General features: G+C 46.5%; 1 protein-coding gene and 1 long non-coding RNA gene across 2 annotated transcripts in view; both read left to right on the forward strand.

Annotated features, from left to right (window-relative positions):
* Nucleotides 1-9,890, forward strand: part of LOC139751530 (uncharacterized) — a 40,599-nt gene extending 30,709 nt beyond the window's left edge. The window contains exon 3 of the long non-coding RNA XR_011713360.1: nt 9,409-9,890. This is a non-coding gene — a long non-coding RNA (uncharacterized lncRNA). The remainder of the gene's footprint in view (nt 1-9,408) is intronic.
* Nucleotides 1-21,226, forward strand: part of Col4a1 (Collagen type IV alpha 1) — a 417,480-nt gene that overhangs the window by 82,741 nt on the left and 313,513 nt on the right. The gene's annotated exons all lie outside the window — the stretch shown is intronic.

Below are 21,226 nucleotides of genomic sequence, written 5' to 3' on the forward strand. Positions count from 1 at the left end.
CCACACACTCACACCCTTCATCCCATACACCTATCCGATACCTCACAGACCCACCCTATACCCGGCACACCCACCTGACACCCCACACTGCCACCTTACACCCCATACACCCACCTTACACTCCTCACACCCACCTTACACCCCACAGATCCACCCTGCACCTCACACACCCTCACTACACCCCACCCTACACCTGCACACCCACCCTACGCCCTGCACCTCCATCCTACATCCCACACGCACACCCCACATCCCACACACACACCCTACATCCCACACACCCACCCTACATCCCACACACTCACCCTACAACCCACACACCCACCCTACTGCACCCCTAACTCACACCCCTACACCCAAGACACTCGTGTAAGGGAAGTGAGTGAAGCACCGATGTGCACAGACGAGACCTCCAGTGTACACTCATACTTACGCTGGGTTTACAAGGTGGGGAAACAGACACGCTAGGCACACCTTGTTTATACCTTTGGTGGTCAGTTTGCGGCCCCACTGTTCTCCTGCTTAAACTCCTCTCCTGCTTATCGGTTTGTGGACGTAGCCTATCCCTGCTGAGATTGTGGTCCTTATTCATCTCCTGCTTATAATTTTGGGGGTTCTGACTCATCTCCTGCATATAGGTTTGTGGTCCTTACTCACCTCCTACGTATATAAGCTTGTGGTCACGACTCGCCATAGACTGTATTATACGATCCTAACTCGCTTGCTACAGTCAAGCACTTGACCATCATGTAGCATCGTTTCTCATCATCACTCTCTTACCATTATCAGCATCATTATCATCTCTCGGCCTCGTACAGCCTCGATGCCATTGATCATTATTGACCATCGCATCGCGTGGTCATTACGTTATGTGTATATATATATTGTCGATGGTAAGTGGCCGTAAAGCATTACTATCAACACTACACACATGAACAGTAATTGTCAGGGATTGTTGCCTCAAGTGGATACAAGTGGTGCTACACCGGGTAGTGTGTGTGTGTGTGTGTGTGTGTGTGTGTGTGTGTGTGTGTGTGTAACTTAAGTGATGTAACGTGAATGCCGCCTTCTGACGACACCCCCCCACCACCCCCAAGTGGTTGTGGTGGTGGGATGAAAGGCGTAAATACATCCTTGTTGGGGCCGTTCAGAACGCCGCCGTGCGGGTCAGAGGGAAAAGCCTTTCTGAAGCTTGGCCCTTCATCCCTTTCCGATTGGGAGGGTACGTGTAACAAGCTTAGTGTGTCTCTGTCTGTCTGATGAGAGGCGCTCGTCTGTTACTGGGTGCCTGCTTCTCAGAATGTGGCGACAGTTGATCCGATCTTTGGTGTGGGGTTCGGGGTCACCAGAGAGAGAGAGAGAGACCGGACCTCTCCCGCTGCACGGATGGTGGCGCACAAGTGAACCGAGGAGGAGGAGGAACATTATGCGCACCCGTGAAAGCCCTTCTCCCCCAGAGCTGATCGTGAACGCGATTTACGACGCATTTTTTTTTTCTTTGCAACATTTACATAGTCAATCTTTGGGCGGAAGAGTGGTCGACGGGCTGTCAGGGACGGGGCGGTGGGTGGCAGTAGACTTACCACAATAAGAACGTCGTGGTTGCCCTGTAGCAGAGGGCGCGGCAGTAGCGGTCGTGCCTCCCTCCCAACACCGAGTCCGAACGTTCACGTCTGTGATTTGTTAAGCGTCACGCAATGTTAAACCTCTGGAGCACGACGGTACGGGCGCGGCGGTGGGGGTCCGTGGGCTCTGGATTAGCAAGGTTCTCCTGTTGTCGAGCTCAGGGTCTTCTACCGTCGAGTTCTTAGGGTCTCTTACCGTCGAGTGCAAGAGCCCTACGGTCGAAGTCGAGGATAGCGCTCAAGGGCCGCACCATTCGAGCTCATGGATGGTACTGTTGAGCTCAAGGGCCGCTCCGTCGAGCTCAAGGGTCACACTATCGAGTTCAGGGATAGAACTGTCGAGCTCAAGGGACATACGGTCGAGCTCAAGGATCTCACCGTCGAACTCAAGGTCCTGACGGTCGAGTTAAAGGACCTTACGTCCGAGCTCAAGGGCCGTAGAGTCGAGCTTAAGGGCAAAGAGTCGAACTCAAGGGCAATGCCATCGAGCTCAAGAGCTTGGTAACGCTGGGCTGAGTACGACGACAGCAAAACACAAAAGAAAAATAAAGCTGACGTTTCTTTTTTGCACAGCGAAAAAAAGAGAGAGAGAAAAGAGGGGAAAGAAATAGGATGCTGTTTAAGCTCTTAAGACGATGTGTAGTTTGAATGAGGAATTATGGAAATGGTGTTGTCTCTGTAGAGGTTCTTGTTATTCTTGTGGTTAAGTCAGGCTCCAGCCGCCTGGATGATGGTTATTTACATACCTTTCCGTCTTAATGACGGAGGGATGATGTTTGGAGTGTAAACACAGCAGGAGATGTAAATACGGGGTAATTTTAACTTTAGAAATCATAGCGTGTAAATGTCAGGTATTAGAGGATCAAATATATATATATATATATATATATATATATATATATATATATATATATATATATATATATATATATATACACATATACATTATGGCGTAACTCGGGTCTGAAGGAATCAGTAGTACCATAGCTATTAGATTTCCAGTGTTCTTAATGACGTGATATAAGAGGGTTGTTGAGTGGAAGCCACAGTCTTGTTGTTGTATGTCGGAGTAGTGTGGTGGTGTGTACAGTGCAGGATGGGGACGGTGGCTCCTGCCGGTTCCTTTCATCTGATCTGAGTGAAAATTTTACTGCTTTCAACTTACATTTCGTGAGAGTAGTATGGTGCCGCCAGAAATGGCTTGGATCTTGTCTCTCTCTCTCTCTCTCTCTCTCTCTCTCTCTCTCTCTCTCTCTCTCTCTCTCTATCTATGTATGTATATATATATATATATATATATATATATATATATATATATATATATATATATATATATATATATCGCGGTGCTCACTTAGCGTAACATCTTTTAAAAATAATCGTTATTCGGAAAAAAAAAAAATAGAGCTGGCAGACATTGTGAAATAATAAATTGGGTCAAGTGAACTTTACCAACAAGTTGTGAGACCAGAACCAGTATATACCTCCACCAGGCATGGGAATCATTCATTCTTTGGCTGAGGGCATTGGCTGAGACGCGGGGGTCGTGCGCACGCTGACTCATCCTGGCCAGTGAATGGAGTGTTGGACGGAGGTAAGCAAACGTGCACGCCATCTATGAGGTGTTGCAAGGTGGTAAACAGAGGTGCGCGCCATCTTTTAGGCGTTGCAAGGGGGTGAACAGACGTAGGCGCCATCTTAAAGGCGTTGCAAGGTGGTAAACAGACGTAGGCGCCACCTTTGAGGCGTTGCAAGGTGGTAAACAGACGTGCGTGCCATCTTTGAGGCGTTGCAAGGTGGTAAACAGACGTAGGCGCCACCTTTGAGGCGTTGCAAGGTGGTAAACAGACGTGCGTGCCATCTTTGAGGCGTTGCAAGGTGGTAAGCAGACGTAGGCGCCACCTTTGAGGCGTTGCAAGGTGGTAAACAGACGTGCGTGCCATCTTTCAGGCGTTGTAAGGTGGTAAGTAGACGTGCGCGCCATCTTTGTGGCGTTACACGGTGGTAAACAAACTTGCGCGCCACCTTTGAGGCTTTGCAAAGTGGTAAACAAACTTGCGCGCCACCTTTGAGGCGTATCAAGGTGATAAACAAACTTGCGCGCCATCTGTGAGGCTTGATAAAGTATCATAGCGTGCGCTGTTTGCGGGAGGCGTTACGGGTTGGTATTCAAACCTGCCCGATATCCACAGTGTACTGTACGCAGCTGAATATGGTCTCTCAAGCTTTCCATAGAGGCAACAAAACATTTGCGCATTGGACGAAGGTACGCAAATATCAAACAGCTGTACGCATTCGTGAAGCGTTTGCTCGAGGGTAACCAAACGTTATAAGTCTCCTGTATAACGCTGCACGAAAGCTGCGGAACGGAAGCGTCATCTGCCATGTTTTAAAGGACGAAGGTAGAGAAGCACGAATGCCATCTACTGGCGGTAGCCCACACCTGAGGCCGGCCCTGGTGTGTGTGTGTGAGTCCATATTTGCTCGAGGCCGGCCACGCCGCCGCTGCTGCTACTGCAACCCTACCCACGTGCCCTCAGCCACCAACACCCTGATAACTAAGATCTCAGGTGTTCAAACTTCCCTGTATGGACCCATGATTCTGGGTCAATTATGATGTTATTTTGATGGCTTGAAAACGTGAGCAGGTGTGGTATTTCTCGGGGAAGTTTGCTCTCGGGCAGTTCCTCTGCCTTGACGTGGCTTCACACACACACCCTTTCAACTCTGCCACCGCCATCTTAACGTGGCTCCATGCACCACCCCTCTATTCTGCCACCACCTCCTTGGTGTTGCTTCCATACCCGATCTACTCTGCCACCACTACCTTGATATCCTTTCCATGCTCCCTCTACTCTGCCACCACCAAGGTGGCGTCCATACTCCTTCTACTCTGCCACCACCTCCTTGACATGGCTTTCATAACCCATCTACTCTGCCACCACTTTTTTGAAGTGGCATCCATAACCCATTCACTCTGCCACCATTTTCATGTGGCTTCCATTACCCCCTCTACTCTGCCACCATCTCTTTGACGTGGACTCCATACTCCCTTTACTCTGCCACCACCCCCATGATGTGGCTACCCTACCAGCTCTACTCTGCCACCAACCCCATGATGTGGCTACCCTACCAGCTCTACTCTGCCACCACCTCCGTGATGTGGCTACCCTACCAGCTCTACTCTGTCACCACCACCGTGACGGGGCTTGTCCGCCGCGTTCCACCAGCCAGTCCACCAGTCCCAAGCACCGCTGCACCACTTGCACCACTCCCAAGGGCACTCCTCTTTCGTTCCACTTCACGACCTTTCAGAAATGTGACCCCTCTCCCGCCTCCCCTATCCCCGAATACCTCCTCCTCCCCACCCACTCTCACCCTTCCCCCCCGTCGCACACACACACTCACCCCCCCCCTGCCCAACTCCCTTTCCCCGCCAACGCATCCCCTCCCACCGCCCACACGATCCAGACGACGCCTGACCTCTGCGTGACCCGCTGATGACCGCCCTCTGGCCGTCTAGTCTCGTCTTGGCCGTCTGGCGTACACGATTCTCACGGAAATCATAAGTCTTGTATGTGTGTGTTTGTATGACTGACTACCACCAGTTTACCTGCTTATGCACACGCAGGGAGGGAAGGAGGGAGCTCTACACTCTATGTGGCCTTATCTCTCCCTCCTAACCTCTCCCTTCTATCATACAATCTTCAAGAATTCTGCACGGCTTTCTGCGTTCACTCTACGCGTCGTTCGTTACGTTAGTCCACTCACTACTCGCTCGCTGTCGTATCTCTATATACTCCTCCTCTGTACAGAATCTTCGCTTTGCCTTAGTTTGCAGTAGTTTCCTGTAGTGATTCAGTTCCTTGTGAGTGTTAAGGAACCGATGAATTTTCTGTCGACTCTCGTGTCGAGTGAGGCATTTGAAAGTGATCGTCGCGTATGGGAGAGAGAGAGAGAGAGAGAGAGAGAGAGAGAGAGAGAGAGAGAGAGAGAATCTTTATCGAAATGTATATTGAAATGTCAATAAAGAAAAGTCTGCTGGAATTAGTTTCACCAGAACCTTTTCAGTTGATCCTTTTATCATTTTCAACACATTTTTGGACCAGTAGACCCGGTCCGTCCGAACTCTTCCTCCATGCTTAAAGTTGGCCCAACGAGTTCTTGTGCGCATGCAGGTGATTTACGCCTCCGTAACGATCAAGATTGTAAGTTTATGAGCCAGTTTTAAAGTGTAAGTTGATGACGGTCATTGTGGCCGATGCGTGGATGATCCGCGGCGAGGGATCGCGATAACACGTTGATGGACGACATTTGTCACTCGCCCGTGTGTTTGTGAAGGGACGAGACAGCAGCAGCCAGGCTTGACCAGCCTGGCTGCTGCTGGCTTCATACTTCACCGACCGTAAGATGAAGGTGCTCGCGCTATTGATTGGTAACGTCTTGTCTGTTGAGGATTTATATATAAACGATTTAACAATTAGGAAATTTGATGTTATTCATTTAGTAAATTAGCGGTACCATTTTTTTTACAATAAGTTTATCAGTATAATTATGAGAAGTTCAGAATCACTCGAAATAGGATTGTGAGAAATAATTCATAATTTTGGCTTAGAAAGCTTTTCCCTCTGCTACGTTAGAGAAGCTAATGAATTTTGCTTCAAGGTGTAGCGAGCAAATCATACTAGATTACTGGGTGCGTAGACTTTAATAGGTCTTCCATTATGCTGGCGCGAAAGTACGTAAACTCGTCTTGTTATCACCATCGCGTTGCTTCGGCGTATCAAGAACCTGCAGGATCATTTGAGATTCTGCCGCCCATCAGCGGCTACAGTCTGTCTGTGCACAAGGAGTGTGGAGGACGTCGGATCAGGATTTTCCTCTTCATTGGACGTCGCCTCGGTGCGAACCCTTGCTTGGGTCTGTCTGGTGGTACCACCACCGTGGTCAAGGATCGTACCGTCTCTCTCAAGGGTGAGGTCAAGCTCTGAGAGCGAGCGGGTGGGGCCGGCTCTTCCATCCCTCATAATGCTATCTTTGTCGTGCGTGTCTCCTTCACAGCGCTGTTGCTCGGCCATACTGCTCGCCCCCCAGTGTAGCCAACCAAACCTACCCCGTGGTGGCTATCTCGCCTAATTGGCTGCACCCTTATCGCAGCCTCCTTTGTGGGGATTATCTCCCTATAGTGGACACCTGTCCTTATAGGTCAGGGCCCTCCTAGACTGGGACTATCGTTACCTGCATCTAACGATCGCTTGTCTTCAACGAACACCTTGGCTACTAACGGCCACGAGGGAAGAGCGTGGATGGTGACGAACCTGAGGGCACCTGCTACTTTGTGCAGGGTTACCTGTTTTTTTTTCCCCCGCCTCGTCATTGGCAGTTATGAGGTATAGGGTAAAGGAAGTTGACCTTACGGCAGGTTGGAAGTGCGCTATTCGCTGACTTGGTTCTAAGTCAGGAGCGACTGGAGCCTTTAGTCTCATATCTTTCACGGTGATTGGGTGTTGGTCAGGTAGAGGTGATTGGGTGTTGGTCAGGTAGAGGAAGACAGTCGCTGGCTTCGACGTATTCCCGCATGTTGTAGAGGTTGTAGTCTTCCCGTCTGTTGTAGAGGTTGTATGTCGTGTCCTGTTGCTCCCGGGAAGACTGTGTATTGTGGTAGGGAACTCTGTCTGTCTGTCTGTCATGCAAGTGGGTGTTAGGTTTTTCATGACGCGCAGTTGATCCGCGTTCGGCGAAAAAAAAAAAAAGAATAGACATATGAAAGATATTGTAATATCTTCGCGTGCTAAGCTCTGAATGTGGTATCTGGGATCAGTCCGGTAATCACTGACAGCGGAATAACGACTTAAAGCTGGCTTGAACCAGCGTTCCGTATCAGCAAAATGCAACAACATGAGGGATAGAGAAAAAAATGTTTTAATACCCATCTGTAACGTAAGAATTTTTAAAGACGCTTAATTCGTCTTTTGAATGGGGCGATGAAATCTTGATTACTCTCGCAGGCTTACCAGACCAAGGAGGAATGTGGGACCGGGGGGGGGGTTAGATGCGCGCCTTATCCTGCCGTCAAGGCAGTGTTAGCCTCAGTCTCTCTCTCTCTCTCTCTCTCTCTCTCTCTCTCTCTCTCTCTCTCTCTCTCTCTCTCTCTCTCTCTCTCTCCACCCCTTCGATCCTTTCCTAATCTTCCCTCACACCATCTCTCTTCCACAGTTCCTTCCCTCTTTTATCACTTCCCAACGTCTCCTCTATAGACTCCATCCTTCCTTCCGTCTTCCTCTCTCCACCCCAAAGTCTTCTTTATTTTCCTCCGCTCCACTCCTTCCTCCTCCACCGACCCTTTACGAGCCGCTTCCCTTTCTCGTCCCGCGTCTGTGTGTGTTTGTATGTCTGTGCTGGTCACTCTTGCAGCCAGTGGCGCGGCGCGCCGCCCCTCGAGTTCCCTGGCTCGGGGCCTCCCCATGTTCGCCCACGCACAAACATTCCCCACACGCAACATGCGCCCCTCGGTTGTGCTATCAGTGAAGTACTTTGTCTGTGTATACTTAGACAAATAACATTTTAAGATGAAAAGAATATTCAGTTTTACGATTCAGACCCTTCATGCGTCTATTTTGTTCCATGTAACGGGTGTGTGTTCTAATGATTACATTTATTGGTTTACATTCGATGCACAACTCCATTTATTGCATAACTTTCCATACGCTACTACCATCAATTGGTTAACATTCCTTGTATTGGTGCTCATTACTTGGTGTAACATGCCTTGCATTTCTTTGGTTCATATTCCCTGATCAGGTATTCATTTAAGGATCTTGTTCAGTGTAAATATGTTTGTTCACTGGTTCACTTTCCCCTCACAGGTGTTTCTCAGTGCTCTGTATCACACGCAGAGCTTTTCTCTTATTGGATTGCTTCCCCTCGTGCACAACTGTCCATTCACTAGTTACCATTCTGCCCACAAGTATCCATTCATTGTGTTCCGTCCAGTGAACAGCTACCCACTCGGTCGCTTTATTCCTGCTGTACAAGGTCTAGTATTCTCAAGCCCTCCATTCACGGTCTTGTAAAGCGTGGTCTAGTGTTTCACACAGCCCGTAACCACATGTTATAAATGTCTTGATTTATGATGTATCTAATACCATCAACCTCTTACGTGTTTGTGGAACCGTTTGGATTTCTCGTCAACGTATATTGTGGCGTTTGAATCTAATGTAACGCTATACTTTTTTTTTTCGAAACCTTTGATTATAATGGTTGCCAAAAGATTAATGTGTTTGTACAACTTATAATTAACTCCTTTATAGAATTATTTTTTTTTTTGTCCATGATTCTTAGTCTCTGGTACGGCGTTGTATGACAAGTTCGCTTCTCTGAAGGAATTTGTTATACAGAACGTCTGTCCTTATTAGTTGTGGACAGAATTCTCAATGTGTTATTTTTATTATTATTATTATTAGTAGTAGTAGTAGTATAGTAGTAGTAAAAGTAGTAGTAACTAGTAATAATAGCATGGTGGCAGAGAGTGTACTACGGAACACTGATCCGTGTATGTGCTCGAAGCCATGTATTTATTCGGGCATAGTTATATTATAGTTAGGTAACATTTTAAGTGGTAGTTATATTTTCCAAGTGTCCCGGATACATTGGAATCAAATTTGGGTACATGTTATTGGGCACACTGTTGTTTTTGTGCGATGTAACCCTGGTAAGAAGTTGTCAACGATAACATCGTCTGAAATCAACACTATTTTTTAACACTGGTTTCTCTGTCTTACAGGTACGTAAAGATATCTGGGGAGGAAGCAGGACCTGGTCATTGTAAGTAGCAACCTGAGTCGCTCATTTGTTTCGTTGAAGAAAATAAGAATACGGTATTTACTACCCGAAGGTCAACCGCCTCTAGAAAAGAGAATAAATAAATGAAAATACGGTATTTACCGCCCATAGCTCAGCTGCCATTTAAGCCTAGCCATTCAAGGCGCTGTGTAATACTGAGCCGTTTTCTCTCCTAAGGCTACCACCGCGTCTGCTCTCCCCTCCGTTCCTCAGCACGAGTGTATACTACTTCGTATATACCTTGCCACCTGTTATAAACTGTTTGATACACCCATTATACAGTTTGGTGTATGTATACGCCTTGCTCTACTTCAATATAAACTTAATGGCGCCGGTCTGTGTAGCGTAGTTTGTTGGCTCGCGTTGCGCGTCCATCCAGCTCGCATACCTGTGCTCTCGGTGATGTAGCAAGTCGTACGTACAGCCTCGCACTCCAACATAATGATGCGTTGTATCCATGAGGCATCACAAGGAAAATAAGTCTGTTCCTTACAGCTTTTCGTGATTTCTAATTTTGCGAACCGTAATTTTCTCTCTTTGCGTTGGAGATCTTGAGTTTTTAATCAAATTCGTGAGCCATCACAAAAATTTTTTTCTGAGAATGATTGATTACAATTTACCACGTGTTGGGATGATGGAATGCTTTTAGTGTGCTGGTAGATTACCCTTCCGAAGGTGGCGGGCTAACTCAGGCAGACAGACCCTTAGGGAATCTGATTAATGTATACATAAACTGTATAAACGGGAGATAAACAGTGGGGGGTGGCGTCTGTTGATCGGGTGGGTTCTCTTAATCAGTACATCTTTTAGGAATATGCTGATTGAAACTTCGTTACGAAGTATTGTAACGGACCATGGTAGTGGGTGGCTGAAAAAAAAAAAGGACTGAAAATGCGAAGCCAATTTGATCATGGATCACGATAATGACAAGAGCAGTGTCTCTGTTGGCCGGGTCGAGTTAGGCGTGGGTGGATGTCTTGCATGACACGCAACAAGTTCATAAACTACAGGCCCTAGAATAAAGCTTTCTGGTCACAAAAGAAGAAAGACAAAACCTTGGTCGCAGACCAAACTGTCGAGGTAGGCGCGCAGCCTCGGAAACGTGACCATTGTAAGGTATACGAAGACTTAGACAAAGTGAAAGCCATTTTTTCTTTTAGGTCCCTGGGGGTAATACGAACAAAGGAGAATAGAATCCTGAGGGAAGAATGGGACATAAGCCACAAGGCGCTTAAAAACCAGGCGCGACAGGTCATGGAACTCTTGTGGGTTCGTGATCTTCCCACACCCTCCCCTGCCTGCAGGGTATGTTTACTGCCGCAGCCACCCAACATCCTCCCCCAAAAACCTACCACGGCGATGATTCGTATCTTCCTCTCCCAGCTAGAATTTACAAGTCTGTTGGCATCTATGATGAAGTATGTAGATTTGTTGTCCAGAGCATTGTGTATGTGTGTGTGTGTGTGTGTGGGATATGATGGTTGTATTTTGTCGTGTGTGTGTGTGTGTGTGTTAATCTTGAATCAAACGATAGATTTCATTCGCAGTTGTATGAAGATTTTTAATGTATACCAGGGTTGTATGGCATCAATAGCATATTAGAAGTTTTGAATATAGGGTGATATAGTAAAGGTCAGCCAAACATGATAATCATCCAAATTCGATCCTTATTTACCTGTTGAATGGATAGTAAATTAGTGCTTATTTATTTCTATCATGTACTAATCAGTCATTTGCACGACAAGGAAGTTTTGCGGAACTGCTTGCATGTTTCAATTCTGATCTTAGGCCTTTCGTGAACCTGCGTTAATTTGATCGTAAGAAGTGGCATTATTAGTTGAAAGGTGACATTTTTTTTGTGGGATGAGTATATTATTAATAAAATGTGGCAATACAGATGGGAAGAAGTGACTTTAATGGTGGCGAGAAGAGGTCTTGTTTGTAAGAAGTGTTAGGAGTAGTGGGTGTCGTGATACTTGATGTGAGAAGTGGCTTCATCCTTTAGGTGATCCAGTGATCTGTTGCTGCGGGCATTCCTCTGCATCCTGCCAGGGCGCAGTTAGGTCAGCCAGTCCCGGACCTTTAATAGACCAAGTGACTAGATCCGACCATGTCAACCCAAGCTCCCCAGCAACTCCCGAAGTCGAACGTGTTTCAGTGTCTCGTCGTGCCCTCTGCACGACGGCATAGCGCACCTTCACATATCAGAAACAGGTCCCTCCCTATCGTTTTTAAATTCTACAGTTCACAGTAATTTTCCACTGTTCGCATGTATGTTACTCGTACGGTATTTTGGTTTCTAGATTTTTTTTTTATTTTCTAGCAGCCGGTATGACACGGGCAAAAACATGTCCGAGTTATGTGGTCTTCTTGAATGCAGCGGAATAACGAAGAAAATATGAAATGGGGAGAATGAAGAAATTAAGAGCAAGACAGATTACTGGATGGACATAAGAGACCTTCCAATGACGATTATAAGTTTGGAAGACCTCGGGGGAAAATATCTGACGACCTTACTTTCAAAAAACAAAAGGAATTTACCTCTTCCAAAAAGACGGTGTATCTTGCAAGCCTACAAGACAAAGGAAAAGAAAGTGCATTGATGATGTTCTTCAGGGCGCTGGTATTCACGTGCAGAACACCACTGTGTACCAACATTACGAAATTCGGTTAGTAAGTGTTCAACGGGAACGGTATATCATTATGTGCACTTAGAACATCTTGGAAGACTTGGTCCATAACCCACACTCAAGAAGAGTTCCTTACTGGCGCGACAGACACGGATTACCTCATCATTTCCCCTAAAATCGAAAGGTGCACTACATAAAGGCGAGAGAGAGAGAGAGAGAGAGAGAGAGAGAGAGAGAGAGAGAGAGAGAGAGAGAGAGAGAGAGAGAGAGAGAGTTACCCTGAACATCCGAGGCCCAGCAGTATCCACCATTTTGCCCACAGTCATCACAAGCACAATGGGCGACACTGTGGAGAAATACAGGAAGGCCCTGGGATAAGTGGTTACTAAGTGTACTGGAGGAGCTAGGCTGTTTGGTTACGTGGGTCTGCTGCGTGCTGCCGCTTAACTTGTTCGGGTACCGACCCAGTCTATCAGTTTGGATACACCTCTATCTGGAAAGTGAAAAGAAAAACAATAATGTAAAGACTTCAAGGTAATGAAGTAACCTCTTGTACGAGACCATGAGTGTGTGTGTACAGTTGCGTTTGCGAGTGGGTCCGTCCAGATAAGAATGTGTGTTTGAGCTGGACCTGTGGAGAGGTGAGCGTTGATCGGTGGCGAGGTTAGTTACTGTCATGATCCTCCCACGCCCTCCACTGCCTCTTCCTGCACACGCCAGTCACGATGTTAATATTTATAAACTCCGACTCCCGCCCCGAAGACACACGCACATGACCAGTAACACGTAAGCGCATGCCGCTCCATCACGAAAATTCTTTTAGAATTCGAATATTTTACTCGCAAGAGGATAAGGACTCACCCACGGTACGCTGAGGTGTCTGCATTACAATATTATCGGTTGTGTGTGGCTACACCCTTCTGGAATTGATAACTGTCGATTTTTTACAAACATTATCTTACAGGAACGTTGAAAGAGGAGGAACTTTGAAAAAGTTATAAGCCCTTATTTAGAAATATTTACAAACATGTTTTTCACATTCCGAAGAATGTCGCGCTGATTTTTGGTTGCTCAAAACTTTATCCACACTAAAGGATGAAATATCAGTCGTGTACATGAAGGCGTCAGATAACTGTCTGGTAAGTGCGGTCAGTAATTCCTAAGTTAAATCCCAGCATCTTTGGCGAACTGTCATCCGTCTCCATTGTACAGGCCATAGCGGTAAACCTCACCCGAAAGTCACATTGAATCATGCAAGTGTTGATACCATCAGGACAGTAAAAACCCCGCCAACAACTTCCAATTAAAGTCAGGTCGTATTAGCGTAGATATCAGGTCATATAAACCTCAGGTGCTCATAAGGTTCATTCTTCCTAATCGTTACGCGTGATGTAAGTGCCCAGGAGTGAGATGAAACTGGGATGGCGGCGAAGTGATATTAAAACTAGAGGTTCTCCTATTACGGCAACGCTGCGGGTAACTTCATGATTATCATATTAATCCAAGGGTCTTCTTACCCAGGAGAGGTCTTATATTTTCCATCATTACATCTGTTTCACAAGAGTTATCCAGGATTGGATGTGCAGGGTCACAGAGCTACGATGATATTCCTCTGTGTCTAACGGCTGATGGATTTCTCCCGTTGAAGCGTCACGTTTTAGGCGGTTAGTATTGGATAGGGAAACCCAAGGCGTTACTATGCCATGGAGCAAAACTGTTGTTACCTCTATCGACATTACGTGACACTGCCCACATTGGCTGAGTTGATTTAAAGTGGCAAACTGAAAGAATCGGTAGGCTTTCGATACGCTTTCGATACTAGGGATAATCTTATTGTCCCAGCATGAAAATTAGAATATTAGGCTCTTACGCTTGATAAAGAAACCGAAACATTCATAATGATCAAGACTTATATAAGGCATTTATAAGTATTTTCGCAGATAAAACAAGTGATTTCTTCTTCGGTAAATATACAGGAAACTTCCAACTAGTGCCCCATTTGACTTTTCGAATACACTGTTATCCTTCAATAAGTTCGATGTGCTTAGGATCACTTCACTTAAAGATTCCAATGACTGTGAATGGAGTTGGTCCTTTGGCATCCTTCTATATTTCATATTTGTTTTGAGTCGTCGTAATCAGCTGTACCTCTAATAATTCACGTAAACTTACCCCACCATTATATTTACCTATTTAATTTTCTCTCATTTTGTATTGATTTAATGTAATGGAAATGCTGTAGTAGAGGTTTGATATTAGCTGAATACATTATTAGATCAGGGTGATGTATTGACCATTTAGCTTCATTAAGTGTAGCCAGGTAAAACTGTAAATATTGACCGCCGATTAATTGGAATCGGCCATACATATGTATTTGTATTTTTTTCTTCTTACAAAACAGATAAAGGAACTCCGGTTACGCAGGTGATATGATGTTTGTTGCTAAGAAAAGTATGTTTTCTTTTTCTTTTTGAAAGCCTAAGGACGTTGCTAATGTAAATTGAACACCAAGTGGCAACATTTTACTCACTTGATTTTAACTATTTGAAGTAGGAAGTTAATTTCATTCGGTAAAGTCATGGGCAACAAGAGATACCGGAGTATTATATTTTTCATTTGGAATGATTAGAAGTTAGTACGAAGTAGGAGAGGCTTTCAAACATAAAGCAAACTGTTGCTAGGTTTAGCCTAACTGTTCAGTGGCCTTCCTACCTCCTCCTCCTCCGAGAACTTCATATATTGTGGTCGATGTCGTGACTGGTTCCTAGGTACCCAGTTCCCTAGACACGGTTTTTTGTTTTCATGAGATAACTGCGTTTTCTGCTCGGCGTAAACCTGTATTTGTTGTTTTTTGCGCATCGGAACTCTCTTATGTTTTTACTACCTTAATATCTAAATTTTCTTTTGAAAGTATTCTTTTAAAAATTCTATTTGATTTGGTACGGGGAAAGAGTTCTATACTCGTAGGGCCCCGATCTCTTGAATTCTTTTTACTGTGAGTAACTCTCACACAATATTGCCATGTACTGTTTCCCGTTACTTTGATTCCATCCATCGTCCACCGTTGCACTAGAGCTGTGTTACCTCAATGTTTTTCCCTGACGTATCTCGTCTAGCTTCATTTCACGAGCTCAGGTCATTGTTATTTTGTATCCCACGAAGAACTGTTCACTGTCGACGTGGTTCAACTGACTAGAAACTTTGAAGGTTATAAACAACGTCACACAGGTACACACACACACACACACACACACACACACACACACACACACACGCGCGCGCGCGCGCATCTCATCTTTCCTCTGTGATGGACAACATTTGTAGTTCTTAGCTTCGTATCCTAGCCTAGTGCTCTTCATTCAGGTACCATCTCAGCTGCCCATTTCTGGATTCACTCGTTTACGTCTTTTGTTTCTTGAGGTGCAATGACTCGACATGAGAAGCATATTCCACTTTGTGAATGGTTTACCAAACATATCTTTAAACATTTAAACATTAAACATATCTTTAAACAGTATGAATTATGTACACGTGTATATATGTATATGTCTGTGTGTGTATATACATGTATACGTTGAGATGTATAGGTATGTATATTTGCGTGTATGGACGTGTATGTATATACATGTGTATGTGGGTGGGTTAGGCTATTCTTTCGTCTGTTTCCTTGCGCTACCTCGCTAACGCGGGAGACAGCGACAAAAAAAAATCTTTAAACATATACCGAAATGTCATCCTCATATTTGCCAGGAGACAGTTTGTCTCCCTAACAGTTTTATAGTTGAGCTTCAGAGGCATGTTAGTCACACTGTCGATTCCTACGCCTCTTTCTCGTATAGATAACCTGTAGCTTATAGGACCATCGACCGCACCAACTAGGGTGTTTGCCCAGGTCCCCTTGTAATCTAGTGTGTGTGTGTGAAGTTTGAGAGAGAGAGAGAGAGAGAGAGAGAGAGAGAGAGAGAGAGAGAGAGAGAGAGAGAGAGAGAGAGAGAGAGAGAGAAGCCAGGGCCAGATAGAAAGGATGAGGTCAGCGTCACGGTCTAGAGATTTGGGTACACTGACCTCTTGTGCTTCAACGTACCCTTCAAGCCTATGCTGCTGCTACTCTCTCTCTCTCTCTCTCTCTCTCTCTCTCTCTCTCTCTCTCTCTCTCTCTTATTATACGATATGATCTACCGCAGACTAAGTTATGTATCCATCCTGAAACTCATAATCTACATTCGAGCGTTTGCTGATGACGTGTATCGCCATCCCTAAGAGCGGCATTCATTGTATCGTAGCTTGATGTCCCGTCCCTGCGGAGCGCAGCTCATACCTAACATGATGCTCGGCCGTTCTTAAGAGTGGCCGTAGCCTCGCACATTCGCGTCATCCGCAAATAGTTGCACCCACGAGAAGCGTAGATTAGGAAAGAAGGATATTCCTTCGTCCTAAAGTAACTGTAGCCTCTCAAGGTAGATACTTCACCATTTAAAAGTGATGGTCGCCTAGCATGATGTAGTTCCAATCTGAATTCTAGCAAGCAAGTAGCTGTGTTGCTGGTTGACTCAAGGTTGGGTAACTACGCCCAGGAGTCTACGACCGTCGACTCGCACTGTACCACAGTATGCTGTGTTTGCCTACTGATCCTTCCCTCAAGGGTTTATCCAAGCGTAGATGTGGCAAGGCGTCAGAGGGTGGCTGATGCGCCAAGTATCAGTGATTTATGGTTGGGGAATAAAGGCAATTAGATTAGGTCAGATGATTCAGTAAACAAGTAAGCTCTGCATGGTGGATGAGTGGTCGAGAGGAAAATCTCCCTCAACCTACTTTTACTCTTGGAATACCCAGTCAAGAAGCGACGACGGGAAGTGATTTAGCGTGAAGATGTGCAGTGCAGCTGAAGACAGCGTTCATGCTGCCGCCGGCTATTAATATTAATTAGAGTGAGGAGTGTGGCGTTCGTCGGACAGTAGTGTCCAGTTCCCGGCCGCTACAGTGGCGCCATTGAGACCGTGCAGGTGGTGCTCTCAAGGGTCGGACGCGACGCTCCGACTTGACCGCTGGCGTCCCGCTCCCCCGCGGCGCTTTAAGGGCAGCGGATGGTATTCTTGATTTATGATAGTAGCGCCAAGCGCACTGCATCCTTCCTTATTTTACCACCTCGACCGTGCCATCACTATGCCCAGGCTGGGTAGTTTGGGTGTATGCTTGTGGTGGAGGCGAGGTAGGATCCCAGTTCTCCCCCCATGTGCTGCCATGCTAAGGTTAGCTACTGTGAGGGTTTTATTGGAAGAGGTTAGTAACCTGCGTATCGAAGGTGTTCAGGGACAAGCTACGCTGTCAGTCATCGACTCCCTTTGATGACGTGCGATTGGCGCACTGCCATTCTGTGAATAATTAATTTGTATATCTTCGCATTTGTCCGTATATCTTCGCATACTTTGGGGCGTTATTATTATGTTTTTGTAAATTTGGTCCAGGATGTCAGTTCATGGCACGACATCCGGGTCAGCAGCATTCGGGACCGCTGGACTACACGTTCACTGTTGTGGGGGCGTGAACTACAGATCTCTTCTTGGTGTTGAGTACAGGTTACTGGTCGTACCATTCAAGCATGTTGTGTTCATAAGTTATGCTCGTACTGCCACAGTGGAGGTATGACAGATCGTCACTTCCAGACCACGTCTTTGGTACCTGTGCTCAAAATTCTCCCGCTACTCCCCTCATGAAAGTGGCAAGCGTTGAGGAAAAAAGTTTTATGATAAGTTTAGGAGGGTCCTTATTCGGTTAACACACCGAGGCCTGTCTTTATTGAGATAATGTCAACATTGTATCTCGGTGAAGAAAGAAAGTCACCATTAGTTTGTCACACTGACAACCGTGGTTGGTGGAAATACCAGTTGAAGTATCAGATGCGCATCAGTTTCCCATTAATATTTGATCGTGTGTTAACGTCATCCCCCCTACCGCGCCATCGTACCGTAGAGGGAGAGAGCTGGCCAGACAACGACCAACTTTACTGCTCCACTGATGGCGTTTCTTGCCCTGACCGCTTCTTGTTCACATCCGCCCCACTCCCTTCTCAAGCCACTTTTTTTTTTTTTTTTTTGACTGCTAGGTTTTGCGTCATAACCACCGCCTTTATCTTCACGACAGCCATGTTCAGTATCAGAATTTTTAAGATTTTCAGTGGAGCTTTCTTCCCATTTCAGAGTCTCTTGTTCAGTTAGACGACATCGGAATGTTTTGAGACTTTGTTGTGATGGTGACGTATTTTACTTTCTGTGGTATATACAGAAGAGCTTCTGTGGCTCCCAAAACTCAACGCGACGTGTACGCGACGTGACCTTTTAGGGGTTCTTGATTGTTGTTGAACCGGAAATGAAGACTTGGTCATTAACAAGACCCCAAGTCACACCTCCAGGATGACGGAGGAGGAATCTCTCGGTACAACGCAGACACACAGAGGGTGTTGACGCCCTAAGTAGTCCTCCTCTGGCCGTTATGTTCATTAGCACAAAACGATCGTTTGCGTAGATCAGGATTCCCTGTATGCCACAGTCTATGAGACAGTTACGACCCAGTGAATCGTCTTGGGCTTGAACACTGCCGGACGGGTTTTTTTTTTTTTTCTATATTTCTTTCTTTTTTTGGTGTGTGTGTGGACATGTTGTGTGACACACTTCCAGGTATGTTACAGATCGTATACCTGCGACCTGCCTTTCAAGATACATATGACAACGGCGACCCTGCCAGCCAGGATGCAAAAGAAAGATATGCCCTCTGCCAACCAGGATCCAAAGGACACATGCACCCTAGTAGACAGGATACAAGGGACATGCAGTCTGCTAGTCAGGATGTAGAAAACACAGCTGTATCCTTCCCAGCCAGGGTACATAGACTACATGTACCGTTTCCGACCAGTAGTTGTTACAATATTCAAAGTTATGTCCTCACTCAGCAAGCGAGATGTGCTGCAAGTGCTGCGCGATAAAACCTGTCGTTCTGGGAGACTGTGGTCTTAGGTACTGGTAAGTAGGTGTTCACACACACACACACACACACACACACACACACACATACATACATACATACATACACACACCAACAGCTGCTTCTCTTCCCCCTCTCGGTAACCTCATACTAATTCTCCCTCCCCCTCCGCCCCTCTCATTACGCCCAGCTTCCCTTCCCCAAACCAAGGGATTTTTCTTCCTCGCATCCCTCCCCCAGCCATCTTAACCTTCTCTCTCTCTCTCTCTCTCTCTCTCTCTCTCTCTCTCTCTCTCTCTCTCTCTCTCTCTCTCTCTCATACTCGCCCTCCTTCCGATCTTCTCTTATATGAATAGAAAAGATATTATTCTCTCTCATCTCCCGCTGACCCTCCCTCCTTTCCATTCCTGCCCCTCGCTCCACTGCTCGTGTGGAGGGAGCACTTTACAAAATAGGTAGTTGGTTTCTGATGGACACCGTGCTAAACCGGACGACGCTCAGCGCAACAGGTAGAACCTTCCAGTTAAAACTTGATACCAAACGCACTTTTAAAACCTCCCCTCTGAGAGCCACTCACAGCGGGTCTGTTTATCCGGCAGTTAAAACTGGACTTCGATGGAGTGATGCGTTGAACTCTTGGCGTTTAATTCACGAGGAATATCAGAGACCTTTTTTTTTTTTTCGTCTTTTAAGCTTGAAGCGGCGGCGAGCGGACCGGGCCAGCTATCGTTGTGTCAACACGGCTGGCTGGGGAGTTGCTTGATCCTCCACGAGTCTTGCGCAGGAGGGGAAGGAGGGACACGCCGTCACTAAAGCTCCGCATTGGAGGCGACCCTCCGCCATATGGCCGTGTAATGGAGCTAAGGAGAATGTGGCAGGGTTGGGTTACTGTGCAGGCAATGCATCCCCCGCTTTACAGAGGCGTGATCTGTGCATGCTTAAATGCAGCCGGCGCGCACCAGCTGACGACCCTTTGTCGGCATGGCATTCACGTACACGTCTTCTTGACTTAAGTTATGTGAAACAAGGCGGAGTGGGGGCTCGTGATATATATATTGGGGCGGCGGGTGGTAGTGGTGCCTGTGGTGGATGAGGCGACCTGCTGGGGTGGAAGGTCTTCTCTCGCAGCGCAAAGGCCATGTGACTACGTGATCTGATCTCACTGAGATAGGGCTAGGAGGAGGAGGAGGAGTGAGGAGAGGATAAGAAGAGGAGGAGGATGTTGTTGTCTCGTGACGAACCTCTGTAAAACTGAGTGGAGGAGGGGAAGGCATTATCATTTCTGAGAACAGCGTTTTCATCAGGGGGTTACCGTTAACTATCCCGGCCTCTCTTAGCAACAGGTCGAAGAGGGAGAAAGACTCTTAAAAGAGGTGTTGGTATCTTACCCGGCATAACGGTTCAGTATGCAGATGGGGGTTGCACGCCTGGGTCGCCATGCAAGATGGCTGTTCAGCCCTCCCCCGATAGCTGTGAAAGAGAAAGGCGCCCCGCAGGTTGGCCCATCGTTGGGCAGTGACTGACTCCCACTCACCGTCGTCCGGTAACGCTGCAGTGTGTTTCTAAGTTTTCGTGAACGAAAGACTGTTTGGGGCTTCAGACGGTGCACAATAAGATCCCAGTTCTGACACGTTGCTAGAGGGTTTCATCATAAAAGCCAGACATGATATTGACCCTTTGCAACCTGCGTAGGAGACACCCACATCTTGAGTATATTCTCTTCTCCAAGTTGTCAGAGGGAACAACATGGTTTGAAACTCCCTCGAGGTGGTTTGAATCTCTCTATATATACTTCTAATGGAAGAGCACATATTGAGTATATTTTTTTTCATTCGATCAGAAGGGTCGAGACGGTTTGAAGGAGCCCAGACATGGGCGTCTTGCAGGAATTTCTCTTGGGAGGGGAAGGCAGAGCTAAAAAAAAAAAAAGAAAAAAAAAAAGTGGAACAAGCCTTCTAAGTGATGCGGACAGAGGATGTGGGAAGCTTCCCCTACTGGACTTGGATGGGTTTAATACTGTTGTGTGTTTGCTCAAGGTTAGGTTCAGGCTTGCTGCGACTGTCTTCTGTATGCTGAGTTCTCGTTGTCCAGGGGGAGGCGGGGGGGAGCCACTCCCTCCCCTGATGACGCCCATGAGTCCGAAAAAGGACA

This window comes from Panulirus ornatus, chromosome 11 (assembly GCF_036320965.1).
Source record: "Panulirus ornatus isolate Po-2019 chromosome 11, ASM3632096v1, whole genome shotgun sequence".
NCBI classification, from domain to species: Eukaryota; Metazoa; Arthropoda; class Malacostraca; order Decapoda; family Palinuridae; genus Panulirus; species Panulirus ornatus.